At 37.8% G+C, this 13769-nt stretch overlaps 1 protein-coding gene across 1 annotated transcript in view; it reads right to left on the bottom strand.

Annotated features, from left to right (window-relative positions):
• Positions 1 to 13769, bottom strand: part of GPR158 (G protein-coupled receptor 158) — a 182146-nt gene that overhangs the window by 52150 nt on the left and 116227 nt on the right. The window lies entirely within an intron of this gene.

Here is a 13769-nt window from a genome sequence, read left to right on the forward strand (position 1 = left end):
AGTCTTGGGTTTGTTTTGCATCAGTCTCTTCTACCTTATCAAAGCCCCCATTCTCTACTGTTATCCCCAGAGCTGTCTTCTTCAAGTGACAACAAATGTGCAGCAAAAGGTTGCTGAGCTCCAAGTGAGGAGCGTAGGATGAGCACCAGATTCACCCACATATCCAGGCTGCTCTCAGAAGAACAAGGGAATCCCTCAGTTCTAAAAGATTACCCTGCCCACCAAAAACCTGACAATATTTCATTTTCTCTTTATGCATTTATGGTACATTAGACCATGCTCTTCTTAAAAATGCTGGGAGGTTTTGCTGATGGATGGAACAAAACATCTTTACTGTACATAAAGAAATGTGTTATCATCAGTTTTGCCGGCTCCTTGCATCCACTTAAATACTAGACATCAGTTTCTGCTACTTAAACAAAAAGATCTGGGGAAAATAATTTGGAAACCAGAAGAAGAAAAGCCAGACAATGGCTGTTCATGTCCCAGTTACTGCAGCTGTGCGTGAGACTTCACGAACTGTGACTTGTCTTTGTCATTTGGACAAATGCGTTTAGATGTTTGCTTTTAAACTCAATGTGGTTTAAGCTATTACTATCCTTGCCAAAACATTGTTCCAGTAGTCACGCTACCACTTGTGGAGTCAGAGATGAAAAGACTTTCTAAGGTCACCAGCTAGCTGTCAAGTGTGTTTAGAGCTGGAGAATTACGGACACGGAAGAGGGACTTAGCTTGCTGACACAGAGATCAGCCAGCTCAGTTACTCATCTGACATGATGAACAGACACACACACACTAAAGACAATAGCTGAAGTCAATAAAAGCAGCTCACACATTACAGCAAATTGTCTTTATCAGAACAGGTAACAAAGTAAAAGTGCAAAGAGAACTAACACTGAACAACTGAACATTCAAAATCATAACAGAGTTCATCCACACAAAAAATTGGGAATTAATGAGTTTTATAGGCTCAGTGCCATTGCTTCTTGAAAGATGAACAGCATTTAGAAAGAGTCTTAATTTAAAAAAAAAATCCACCTTATTACAGCCCTATAATGTTAATAGTGAGCAAAACTGTGCATTGCAAAATGCTCTTTTGTCTTTCAGATTACCTTTACTGTGCACATTAAAAGATGGTTAATTCTGCCCTTCACCTTGGCACCAGATCCAAGCAAAAATACTTTAATATTGTGTACTTCCCCAAGGTGCACTGACTGGGATTCAATCTGCCTAAATCAAACACATCATTTCTTCCTACACTGTTCTACAGGGTCTAGTAAATCAGGCCTACTAATATATGTTCCACAGATAACCCAGGGATAAAATCAAGTACCTTGAGAAAGTTCAGCTTCAGCTACTTGGACAGGAGCTTGGCTTAATATAGGCTTCTAGTACACAATCTCCATTGCCGAGAAAGGCACTACAGCATTTATTTTAGGGAATTTGCTTCACTATATGTCAATTAATAATCTGCATTAGGACTAAGCCAAGCACTTTATAGCCAGCTGCAACAATCTTGTAATGTATTTAAGACAAGTACATTTTACTTCAATTCTTAAGCCATAGAAGTCATGTGAATAGATCGAAAACTCATTTTCTTCTACAATCATCAAATTGCTATACTTCACATTAGAGAGGAAATGGGCAACACTATAATGTCTCAAAAGATCAGAAGCCAAAGAGCTTAAAAAAAAATACATGTATTGTCAATGCTAAGAATCCTAAAACATGAAAAATTTTGAGGAGGACCTTAACTCTGAAAGCCCCAAAGTCTTCAAAATTTTTGAACTCTTCTTGTTTTTGCCCTTGGTTGTCGAATCATGCTAAGGTTAGGTTGGAATGGACCTTTATAGATCATCTAGTTCCTAGTTCTGTGGACAGGGATGTTATCCATGTTATATACGTGGAAATGAAATTCAGAGCGTTGAATTTGAGCATCAGCATCATCTTCTGATGGATCTGAGGTGCAAGTCACCCACTTTAGACAAAAGTGATACTAAAGTAATATTTTTTTCCCCCATTTGCAAATGATCAAATTCATCTTGAAATTCTGTTCACTTAACCCAAAGAAATTTACAGGAAAACTGTGTACTTTTTAAATTGAACTTCAGAATTTTCTGCAAGTACTCTGCACAGTTCAATGCAGGACATGACACAGCCATTCAAGATAATGCCTTTTGGGCTAATTCCATTAACAAGCATCTAGGAGATATTGTGAAGAGATCCATCTGATCTGTTCCACTGCACAACACCATCTGCCCTTGCCTGACTGCAACAGCTGTCTAGGGCTGTCACTTGGCAATTCTGCTACGCAACAAGCCATCAGCTACTTCCCCTCAGTATCCTGCCATGCTGAGGGATGGGCAGCCTTCCTCCTTCTGCTGTGTTTCAGTAGTTTCTTTCAACACGTCGAATATGCTCCAGGGTATATGAAGTCACCTATTAAAGCCTCAGTCCTAACACTGAGAAGGGATTTCCTGCAGCAGAGATGCTGTTTGCAATGTTAGATAAGCTTGCCATCCAAACTCATAACAGTCTGGCACTACACTTCCCAGGAAAGGGACCAATCCACTTCCATGTGGGCACGGTGCCATCGTAACAGATGGGATGAATGAAGGCATTCATGAGCCTGTGCACACTACGGGCACCACATACCACTGCTCGAAACATGAGTCACAGCTCAGATCATCTGCTTAAATATTAGCGAAGGCACAGCTCCTTAGCCAGCCCTGTACCATCTACAAATATTTCCGGTGCAGCTACACACAACATTTTAGAGGTATGATGACAGCTAAATATATATTTAGGCTAATTACTTAAGAACATTTCCTTCCATTTCCATCCCATTTTTTAAACCACATGTGCTTTTTAAGACATTACATCTTACTATAATAGGCCTGTGAGCAAACAGTACCATCAAACCCTGCTCTCCTTCCAGATCTCGCCATTTTAAAGCAGAGCTGCACCTGATCATTAGCTCAAATGCCTCTGGAAAGCACACATTTGCTGCACAAAACCACAGTAACTACTCAGTAGGTTTTATTCTTGCCTCTGAATTGGAACTGAATCAACTTCCCAGTACACAGCATTGCAAGCACTCTGCTGCTGGGGGCAATTGCATTTCAGATAAGATGTATGTTATAAGCAAAATCCTTGCAGCCATTTAAGTAAGATCGTCTGGGTTTCTTCATAAAAGAAGACAAATCTTTCCTCATCACCCACACAAGTCCAGCTTGAAATCTGGCCTACTGAAATCCTCTGTTCCCTCCCACTATACTTTCAACTATAGATATTGGTATTTCTTTCACTGATTATCTTGTACTATTAATATACATTAATATTAATACAATACTATTAATACATATTAAACCTCTGTCTGTTTCAGCAAAGACATGTCTTGCCTGTAAAGTCCTTTGGAAGACCGTGACCCAATATAAGCACATACCCACCAGCACCGGTGTAAAATGAAAGGGCAGACTTCTAGAACTTCATTCATCAGAATGCTTTGCTATCAGTAGGTTTTATTACACTATGGATTCATCCCCATCAAGCAGTAACAACAGATCTCTAAAGTTCTTTATGGAATATATATTTTACAGTGGAGCTGATTTAGCCCCCTGAGAGATTTAACTGGAGATTAAGCAAACAGAAACTTCAAGATCATTCTGGTTTGACAAAAGACTGCATACTTAGAATGCCTTTTTACAGATATATCTTAATTTATTTTCCTCTTTTTTTTTTTTTTTTGGTTCCTCTGTTCATAAGGGAGATTTCAACTAATTACTGACAAGACACCCTTAATAGGTTATTTTAAGGAATGTAAACATCCATGTGATTTCCAAGATGCTGTCATGTATCTCCTCCAATTTAAGGAGAAAAAGTGATATGCCACAGATCCTATTAGCTGTGGAAATATTTATTTCCAAGTGACTTGAACACATGTCCTGAAAATGCATTTATTCACCATAAATTCTAGCCTTTGCTTAAGCCTTAGTAATGATCCAGCTTCACTGCTCCTATTTGCTTTGGCCTAATGAATAGTATTATAAAATCAAGTCATAAAAAATTAACATGTAATCCACAATAGCTTTAAAAAGAGACGTGCTTGCATTATGTAGACAGATTTGATCACAACAAATGGATTTTTACACCCAACAAGGCCCACACAGTAGAGAAGATTAATCCAGGACTTTTTCCTAATAAAAGATAAAACTTTGTCACAAAACAGTTCACTAGCTTAGGAGACATCAACTGATTCCCCACATGAACTGGTTAAAAATGCTAAGGTTGAAGGGTACTCCAAATGTCACTTCACAACCAACAAGAGAAAAGATACAAAAAAAGACAGCAGACCAGGTCTACACCCTCTTTGGGGAAAAACAAAGCATAAAAACAAGTATTACCAAAAGGACTAGACCTCTGCCCCAGGCTGCTGTGGGAACCCTCTGAGGAACTGAGGAGAAACAGAAATCACCTTGAAACATGATTATCACACATGTTCTCTGCATCTGTTTGCAAACACAGAGATCATGATTAGCTTTTCAGTGTAATAGAATAAACTATTTAACTTCAGCTGCAAACTTCTCAAATACAAGGAGAGATTCCAATTGTACTGGCCCAGGGAGTGGTGATACTAAAAAGGTAAAAATGATCATTCAGGAAGTATGAGGCCTCCCACTCTAAGGGGCTATAGGCACTGAGGTGCTGGAGGTGGAAAGTCCAGTACCTTAGGGGCAAATGACCACTGCTGGTTATTGAATGCTTCTGTAGAAGCAGTACAAGACAGGGAGAAGGTCTGAGGCTCAGAAGTTCCATCAAGACTATGCCTAAGTGTAGCACAATGAACAAACTACCTACCACTGAAAAATCCAAGCTGAAAAAAAATCTATTAGTTTTAATCATGTCCCATGTCAGGCAGAAGAGAAAATAAAGTCTGAATTGTACACTATCCTTTCCCTGTTCTTACTCAAGTGTACTTCTAACTCACCAGTAGCACAAAGCAAAAGCAGCTTTTGCTTTATTTTTGAAAATACTTTTCAGGGAGTCCAAAAAGTAATGAGCTTGGTTGGCCCAACTGACTTCTCACCCATCTGCTTTGATGTACCAGCTATTTCTGTCTTTGGTAGATGTCTATCCCCACACACATGCTGGCTCCCCTCCTGACAACCTCACAGTCTTTAATACAATACCCTAAAAGCAGCCTGAACAGCCTCAGAAGTCAGTCCCTGAGGACTTGAGAGTTGGCTCATCTCAGCAACTCAGACACCTGAACTGGCCAGATGTGGACTTGGCCGGATGTTGGAAGTTTCCACTGAAATCAAGACACTGCCTCAGAAAGTTTAAAATGTGTTTAAACAAGACTCTTTAAAAACAGTAACTGTTGTGTTTTAAAATGTAAAGCCTACCAGAATCTACCTAGCTAACAGTGTACAGAGCAAAATGCTTTTTCTGACCCACATAAGTCATCAACCACAGCCTGAAAGCACAAAATTAATGCATAGTAATTGATCTGATTTTAAAGATACTTAGGGGCTAGTAAGAGATGCAGGAGCTGTTGACTTCACTGAAAGGCAACTACCCAAATATTTAAAAAAAATATCTGTCTTCATGTCTTCAAAAAGACTGCTAAGGGCAGTGTATATACCACTGATGCTCTGCACTCTTTCATTTGCTGGTTTTTAAACTTAAAAGAAAAGGTCTTCACCTCCTTTCCAGTTAAGTACTGAAAGATACATGAAAATGTGTGTTTCCTGATCAAGCAAATGGTCAGGTTTAGAGTGAAGATTATTAGACGTGATCTGCCAGCAGCAACACTAAAAGCAAAGATGAGCAGAGGGGGAATTCAGGGCTCCAGCTTCATGCACACTAAGGCTAAGCAGAGAAGCACAAGCGAAATACAGAGGAGAAGCTGAGCTCCTTAATCATTCAAAGCTTCTACTTTCACAGTTTGCATTACATTCAAAAAACATAATTCAAAATTAATAGAAATAATTTCATCAGGATGTTTTATCTCAGCAATGTATAGGCACACCAAAAATTGTTCATGCTGATGTAAAATTTAAAAGAGGAAAATCAAAGGAAGCTGCAAAGTCAAAATATCTTCTAAAATATTTGCTTCTTCCGCAAGTTAAATTTTATAATCCAATTGCTTCTTTCATCTGTTCAGATACATTTTCTTCCATGTGACATGCCACTTGGGTAAATCACAATAGGCAACTGAATGCCCTAATTTACCTACTTCATATATGAAAAAAAACCCCTAAACTTACTTATTGGGTGCATTACTATCCTCTTTTATTAAAAGAAATGTGGTAACCGAAGAAGCAGAAAGAGAAACACTTTAATGAACTGAGCCATATCAAATGAAAAAACCCTGACATCTCTTCAGCCTATTCATTTGCCAAACCACTGACACATTTTAATGGTATGTATTTTCATTATTTTATTAAAACCACGGAAAAGCTAACAATTAATTTTAAGACCTCATCTGTGATTTTAGGAAAAAGGTATCTTTAAAGCATAATGGTAAAGTAGTCTATATTAAAATAAATCTTGCAAGAGCTGCAGCTAAATCAAGACACAATAGATTAAATTATTCAGAGCAATTTGTCAAGTATACTTAATGCAAGACACAGGTCATAAAAGAGACTCACATAGACTTTTTAATCTTGTTACACTATAGCTGAATTCCCTACAAATATAGATTGTAAGGTGTGTGTGTGTGTGGGGGTGTTATTTGAGTGTTTCCAAATACTGATTCCTACCTGGAAAAAAGAAAACATGCAGTATTTAGAGTTCCAAAAATAATTATCTCCTCATCTTAATCTAACAAAGCCAGAGAAGTATTTAAAACAAACTTTGTGAGGAAAAAAAAGCTATCTGATGGTTTAGGTTCTACAGAAATACCTCCCTCCTTGCTGCACATGCTCTCTCTGAACTACATGTTGGCAGGTTCATGAGTCAAGGTAGGAATTTTATTCACATCAACTATTAAGATGGTTATTTGGAAAAGGTAATGGGGACAGGCCAGGACTTTGAAATACCCTGCTAAACCACAGCAAAGAGAAGGACAAAACTGTGTGCTACCCTCCTGAGGACAATTTTTGTTGGTATTTATTTTGACAACAAGCAATTTAGAAAAACCCTCTCCACAAAATACCAGCCGGACATCTCAATCCAGCCAGTGCTGATTAGTTTACTGCAGACATCCCTGCTGGAACTATTGACTTTTCATTTTCAGCTTATGCACCTGTAGCAACAACAGCAGCGGGCACAAGCCAGGGACCACAGCGTGACCAGCCTCCAGAAGAAGTGCTGGGAACACTCCATCTCCTAATGCTCCCTAATGAAGACTGGATGTCTGTCTGATAAATCTGCTTTAGGTAAACTGAAGCTACCGGTAATTGGATGAATTGCAAAAATGAGTGACATACTCTGCTGGCATGATCTACATTAATCTTCAATCTACACTAATCATATCAAGCAAATTATGTTATTAACATAATTAATTCATTATGGGTAATTAATGAAGTCCAGAAGAAACCAGCCACATCTGCAAACTCAAAATGCACTCCACAGTAGAAAATATGGAAAAAGGAATGAAACACTACTTTTCTTCCTACTAGGAAGACATTCTTATAGTTCTTCAATCACATGAATATGAACATTTTTACCTTCCAAAAGAACTGTTTGGACAGTTTGCTTGGCTAAGAGGGCCAGAGTGCTCATTTTTGGTCAAGTCAAAAGGAAAATAATTTTTTTTAATAGAAATCTTTGCATAAAAAATATTTATACAGTGTTGAGCAGATATTGAAAAATAATTATAACTGAGAAATTAAAACAAATTTAGCAGAACAAATTTCTATATTCAAGATTATCAGGCTCTTCTGTCATTTTCTTTCAGTCTCATATGCCACCCAGGTGATTTTTAAAGAACAGCATAAAATTAATCACATGCTTGTATAAATATTTGAATACATACACACTTAAATACAGAAATAGATTTGATGCATTTGTTGTGATTTCTTTTTTGCCCGTAAAATCACGATTCCCTTTCAAAAGTTAGTTGCTTTTCATGCACATTGATTCTAAAGCACATTGATTCCAAAATAGCAGCATAATTTGAGTGTATCTGTGCCAATGTTTTCTGCTTTATGAAAAGCAACACAGATCAGTATCAGTCTCCTGCAATCCTGAAATACACTTCATTGCAGAACAATTCACAGGGCATCTCCATGAGACATAAAACACTCCTTCACACAGCATGGGAGAAAGTCTTACTCTCTATATTCACTCTCCTCACCACATTAAACTGGGGTGGTTTGATATTATAATCCAGCTATTTCTATTGGGACTAGGAATCTGGAGCAGACATTCTGCACACATAAACCAGGGAAGAAAAGCGAATGGTTAAATTCCAAGACAGTCAGGCCAAGCTCCCTCTGTACTCAATGGGGAGCACTGTAGGCAGAGGGCAAACCACATCATCCTTTTACAGGCACCTGAGCACTGTCCTCCAGAGGTGCCTACTTCTCTCCACAGGCTAGAGAGAGCCTATTGTTAAATGTGTTGTTCAGAGTTAAAATTTATTAAATATATATATATATATATATATATAAAATCCCTGCACTGCAAATAGCTACTCCAAAGTTTTACTCAGAGTTTTCAGCACTCCCTCTTTCTGAAGTGCAGACAGCAGCTAGCAACCTGTCAGACCATGGAAGGCCTATTGTTCAACTCTAAAATACTATAGAGAACAAGCTGGAAAAAACCTTCAGAACTATTTAGCCTAATTTAATATTTACTGCTATTTTAAGCTGGGTGTATCAAAGGAAGCAAAGAACTTTAAAACACTGAACTAATTTGGAATGAAATGAACCTAGAACAAAAGTTATGTTTCATGGATTTTAAGGCAACTCTTAAAAAATGGAGAAGCACGGAAATAAGATGGTATAGAAAGTAACCGAGACATTAGCACACTGAGGGTCATGTTCCTAAGGGACAGGTGACATTTCCATTAGAGAAGAAAAATTAAAAAGTCCTAAAATGGAATGCACTGATCTCAAGATTAGGCATACAAGCTGTCATGGCATAATCTCAAGCGATGTACCAGCACCAGAGCTGGATGGACTGAGAGGAGCCTGAGCAGAACTCTTCAGTACAGACCTGAGAAGAATATTTCTTTAAGAGTTTGAGAACAACATACTCAACTCTGAAAGAGCAGTCTTCAAAAGCTTCAACACATGTAGGTGGCAACCAACTAAACAGAGCAACTCAGAAGAGAAATCTCCCCGTGGAAACACTGCATGGAAATGGAAAGTAGGAGAGATGAATCTTGAAGCAGATCTTCAGGAAGTTGAGTGTGGACTTGAAAAACTTTAGAGTCTGTGGAGGTTGCTGCACAGTTAATGAGAAGTCTGAAGTACAATGATGCAGAAAAGAGAGGAATCAGGTTGCACAATGTGAAATTATTGACTGGGAGAAACTAAAGGTACGAAGTTCTCCTCTTGGAAACAAAGTTTCATGACACATCAAAGATCTTTATAGTTGCTCATGACCTGAACAATCAGCAACAGTAAAATCCCTAAGGAATAACAGGCACATCTCATCTTCCAAATATTGTGTTTTCATATTGCATTTTTTAGCCTTTGCATACATCCAGGTTTTCCAGAAAACTGCATTAGCAAATGCACTTATGGATGAATTCTTAATTGTCTGACATGGGCAATTTCTTTTTTAAAAAGACACCACAAAAACATTTGAGATGTAAGGTTGCATTAGACAAGAATATCTTTGATATTTAATGTCTTTTTCAGTTATCACTAAAAACTTGAATAATTTTCAGCACATGACATGAAATCTTTTCAAATCCTAAAGATTTGAACTCAGACATTCAAAACAACCCTAGGACTTGTAGTTTGTTTTGCTGTACTATGCTCTCTCTGTAACTCAGGGTTTGTTTAATGCGATTGTAACTGCCATTAATTTCAAACATGTACACAAACTATAAAGAAATTACTTGTGAATAAGGAAAAAACCCTTAGAGGAGCAATTTTTTATCATTTTGAAAATTTAGTGGGATTAGACAAAACAACACACCTGTCTGCAGTGCAACAATTAGCAGGTTTCTGAGGAAAGCTCTTGACAGTGAATGATTTAACCTGGAAAACAACCAAATTCAAGCTACGCCTTTTCAGTGACAACAGTTGAGGTCCATATGCTACTTTCTGCTCACACCTAAAAATAACCATTCCCTGAAGCAGTTATAAAGCTAGATCACTCCATTTCAGTATGTAATCTAACCAATGGGTACCACATCTTTCCTACTGTTGTGTACTTTGATTAATACTTGTGCTTATACCGATTTACTACTGCTTAATGGAACAATGTGAAATGGAACAGTATGAGCACATCAGGCTGAACACCTCCCATGCTACAGCATCCTAGAGACAAACCAGTGAAACATTCTTCAAGGTTGTACAAGTTTGTATCTTCTGAGCCAGAGAGGGGAACAGGGCCCAAGTGTCACATCCAGAAGGAAAACATTAACAAGTGGGATATTGAAAATGCTGTCTGCAGGCTGGGGTTTTTACCACCTATACTTGGTAAGAAACTGAAGATTGCATGGTGTGCCTGAAGAAAGAGTTCAAGCCTGCAGCCCTGGAGAAGGAAGGCATTTTCCCATGCAGGAAAACTAGGCAGATGACAAGCACAAATCTTCTTTCCAGGACATCCCACTGCCCAAGCAAACAAAGCAGGCATGTTGGTGTCTGTGTCCCTGACTGAGCACACAGCCCTCTCATGTAGAGTACCTCACTTGACCTCAAGACACCAAAATTGAGCACTGCAATCTGTGATTGCAATGCTTACCCAATGGTAAGCTGAGTGCTTAAAAGACTTGCCATGATAAAAATTGAAGGTGTATGAGGAAATATGTTCCCTACTAGTGGCTAAACTATTCAATCATCTTTGGTTTCCTCCAACCAAAATACCTATAACCAGTACCTGCTGGTTCCCTCCTGTTGCTGCAGCTGCAAAAATAAGGCATTAAAAATAGCAGCCTTCCCAGAGAAGATTGCTTATTTGCATTCCTGGCACAACTCACTTGCATGGTCCACAAAATGCATTCATTAACAAATAACAAAACAGCAGAAGGAGGCTCTCTTCAAATGTTCCACTCCTTCCTGAGCACAGGGGGAGTCCTCCAAACATTTCACTGATTTCTCAAAGAAAAGGCCCACCTTTTAGCAGGAGAGACATATTCCACTGCATTTTGTTGCTAGGCACTGCATTTAACTGCAATTATTTATTTATATGAACTTCCTTCTCCACCCTCCCTACAAAGATGTTTATGGTGTTGAATAAACAACCGTACAATAAAAACAGCATAAAAGACAAGGGCAAATTATTTAAGAGCAAAATTAATAGTTGTCACCAGAACTAAGAATGAGATGGCAAAGAGAAACCAAAATAACTGCCAGGGGGCCAGGGAGAAACACAGCAATTTTTTAAAAGAAAAATCAGGCTGCTAAGATAGATAGAGAGATAGCAATGAGGTAAATCAACCAAGTACTGAGACTGCCCAAAACAAACATTTCAAGACCTGTATTTAGTTGAGGAGCTGTGAGTACTCAGAAGGCCATGACCTTCTTTTTCTTCAAGGTTCTTGAACATTTACTATATATAACACAAATATTTATGATTTAAAACAAATCCATTCAGGCAGATTTTGATGGGATTGCTTGTGACATGTCTGAGAAAAATGCATTACTTTAAACAGTCTGAGGAAATGAACCTAGCAGATCCAGTGTATCATGCCACAACATTTCATCTACTTTATGAAAGATACACATGGAGGGTAAAAAAACCATTTCTTCCAACTTGTTTAGGTAACTCAAGACAACTCAAAATCCCAAGAATGTCTGCTGTTCTCTCTAGACCAATAGAGCACTCAGTGTTTAGCAACAGGAACTTCTCTGTGCTCTATACAATTTTCCCTCTTTCACTCTGAGTGCTTTCAACTTCTTTCAACTTTTTCCTGTTCTCTAACCTATTTCTTAATGATTTAAAACTAAACATTACTTGAAGTTAGATCAAAGTTCCAAACTTTTTCTTGCTTTTGTTGAGAGTAACAGAGAATTTTTCTCCCCTTTTCTGTCTTCTCAAGAATTCATTCTGTCAACTTCCTTGTTTAATCTGATCCATTATTATTATTATTGTAACTATTAACAGTAACATATACTAATTATGGTATCAAATATTTATTTGTTATCAATTTCACGTTGACAAGTTCTTGGTCACATCTGATGTCTGCTATACACACTGCAGAGTCAAACCAGAAATGAGTGCCTTGCACTCATGAGTGCCTCACTACATCATTTGCTATGAAAGGCTTTTGATGCTATCAGGTTAGCCCAGTTCATAGACACTTGTGAAAAATATAATACACTAGAGGTTTCCTTTTCAAATGTAGTAAGCACTGATGTCCCTTATCCTAAACAGACAAGACATCCTACCTGAGACAGGAAGTGTTCCTTATTATTTGCTAATCCCACAACCAACAGCAGTAATTACAGCTCACATAAAGACATCTCAGCTCAGGATCAAATTAGATCAAGTTTCACGTTCTGCAAATCGAGTAACTTGGAACATGTTTTGGCTCCAGAAAAGTTGCATGAAGAGCAGCTAAAAAAGAAATTCTGATTTTTTAATGTATTCTTGGTGACATCTGAAATTGGCAGATACCTTATGATTGCCAATAATTAACTTATTAATCTTGCTTAAGACTTACATGGTAAGTGTTTAGAGTATGTTTCTGATTCAGCTATCTTTCAAAATTCCTGGGTCTTTAAACAACTGAGCTTATGATATTCTAACAGAGCCTTACATTGAATTAATGGTTAATAAACATGTTCCTTAGGGTTTTATAATACTTGTTATGACAGCATTTTGCCTTCTTGTAGCAACAATTGGTGATTACTTGAAGAGAGAGTGCCTGCCACTATGGCAGTAACTTATTTTGATTATGATTTCAAAGATGTAAAAATGCCTTAGGGCTTGGAAAGCAGATACAAGTTTAATAAATATAGATATAAATAGCTGACTAAATAACACACTACACAGACTTTTATAGATCAGTTCTCTGCAGATTTCAAGGCAATGCCATCAATAAAGACAGAAAAAAGGGTAAGCTGACTCTAAGGGCCAGCAAGCCCTGTCAGATTTTTTTAAATTCCCACATTTCAAGGGTTCAGCATGCTGGTGATGCCAGATTAAAAATTTAAGAGGAAGAGTTGAACATTAAGAACACTTGCTCTGTATATAGCATGCCAGTATGTGCTGGAGATTAAGTTGTTAACAAATTGAGCAAGATTTATACATTCAAAAACATACTCAAAGAATACATACAGTTTTTTTCATTCTGACTAATGTAACAACTTATACACTCAGATTGTCATAGAAGAAGAGATCTGAAGGTTAAACCATAGACCCATGCTTTAAAAACTAAATTTAGAACAAATTATTTAAAAAAAAATTTTCAAAATTTAAAAGGAAAAAAAAATGTCTGGGCAAGATACAAAGCTTGAAGGAAAAGTAAAATGGACTTCCTTAAGCCAACACAACTTCATTTACCTTTCTTCCTAAATGTCACAGAATATGCAGAATTGGAAGGGACCCACAAGGATCCTTGCATCCAGCTCCTGGCCCTGCTCAGTACAGCTCCAAGAGTCACACCATGAGCCCAAGAGCATTGTCCAAATGCTTCTGGA

Source organism: Poecile atricapillus, chromosome 2, assembly GCF_030490865.1.
Source record: "Poecile atricapillus isolate bPoeAtr1 chromosome 2, bPoeAtr1.hap1, whole genome shotgun sequence".
In the NCBI taxonomy this organism is placed as follows: domain Eukaryota; kingdom Metazoa; phylum Chordata; class Aves; order Passeriformes; family Paridae; genus Poecile; species Poecile atricapillus.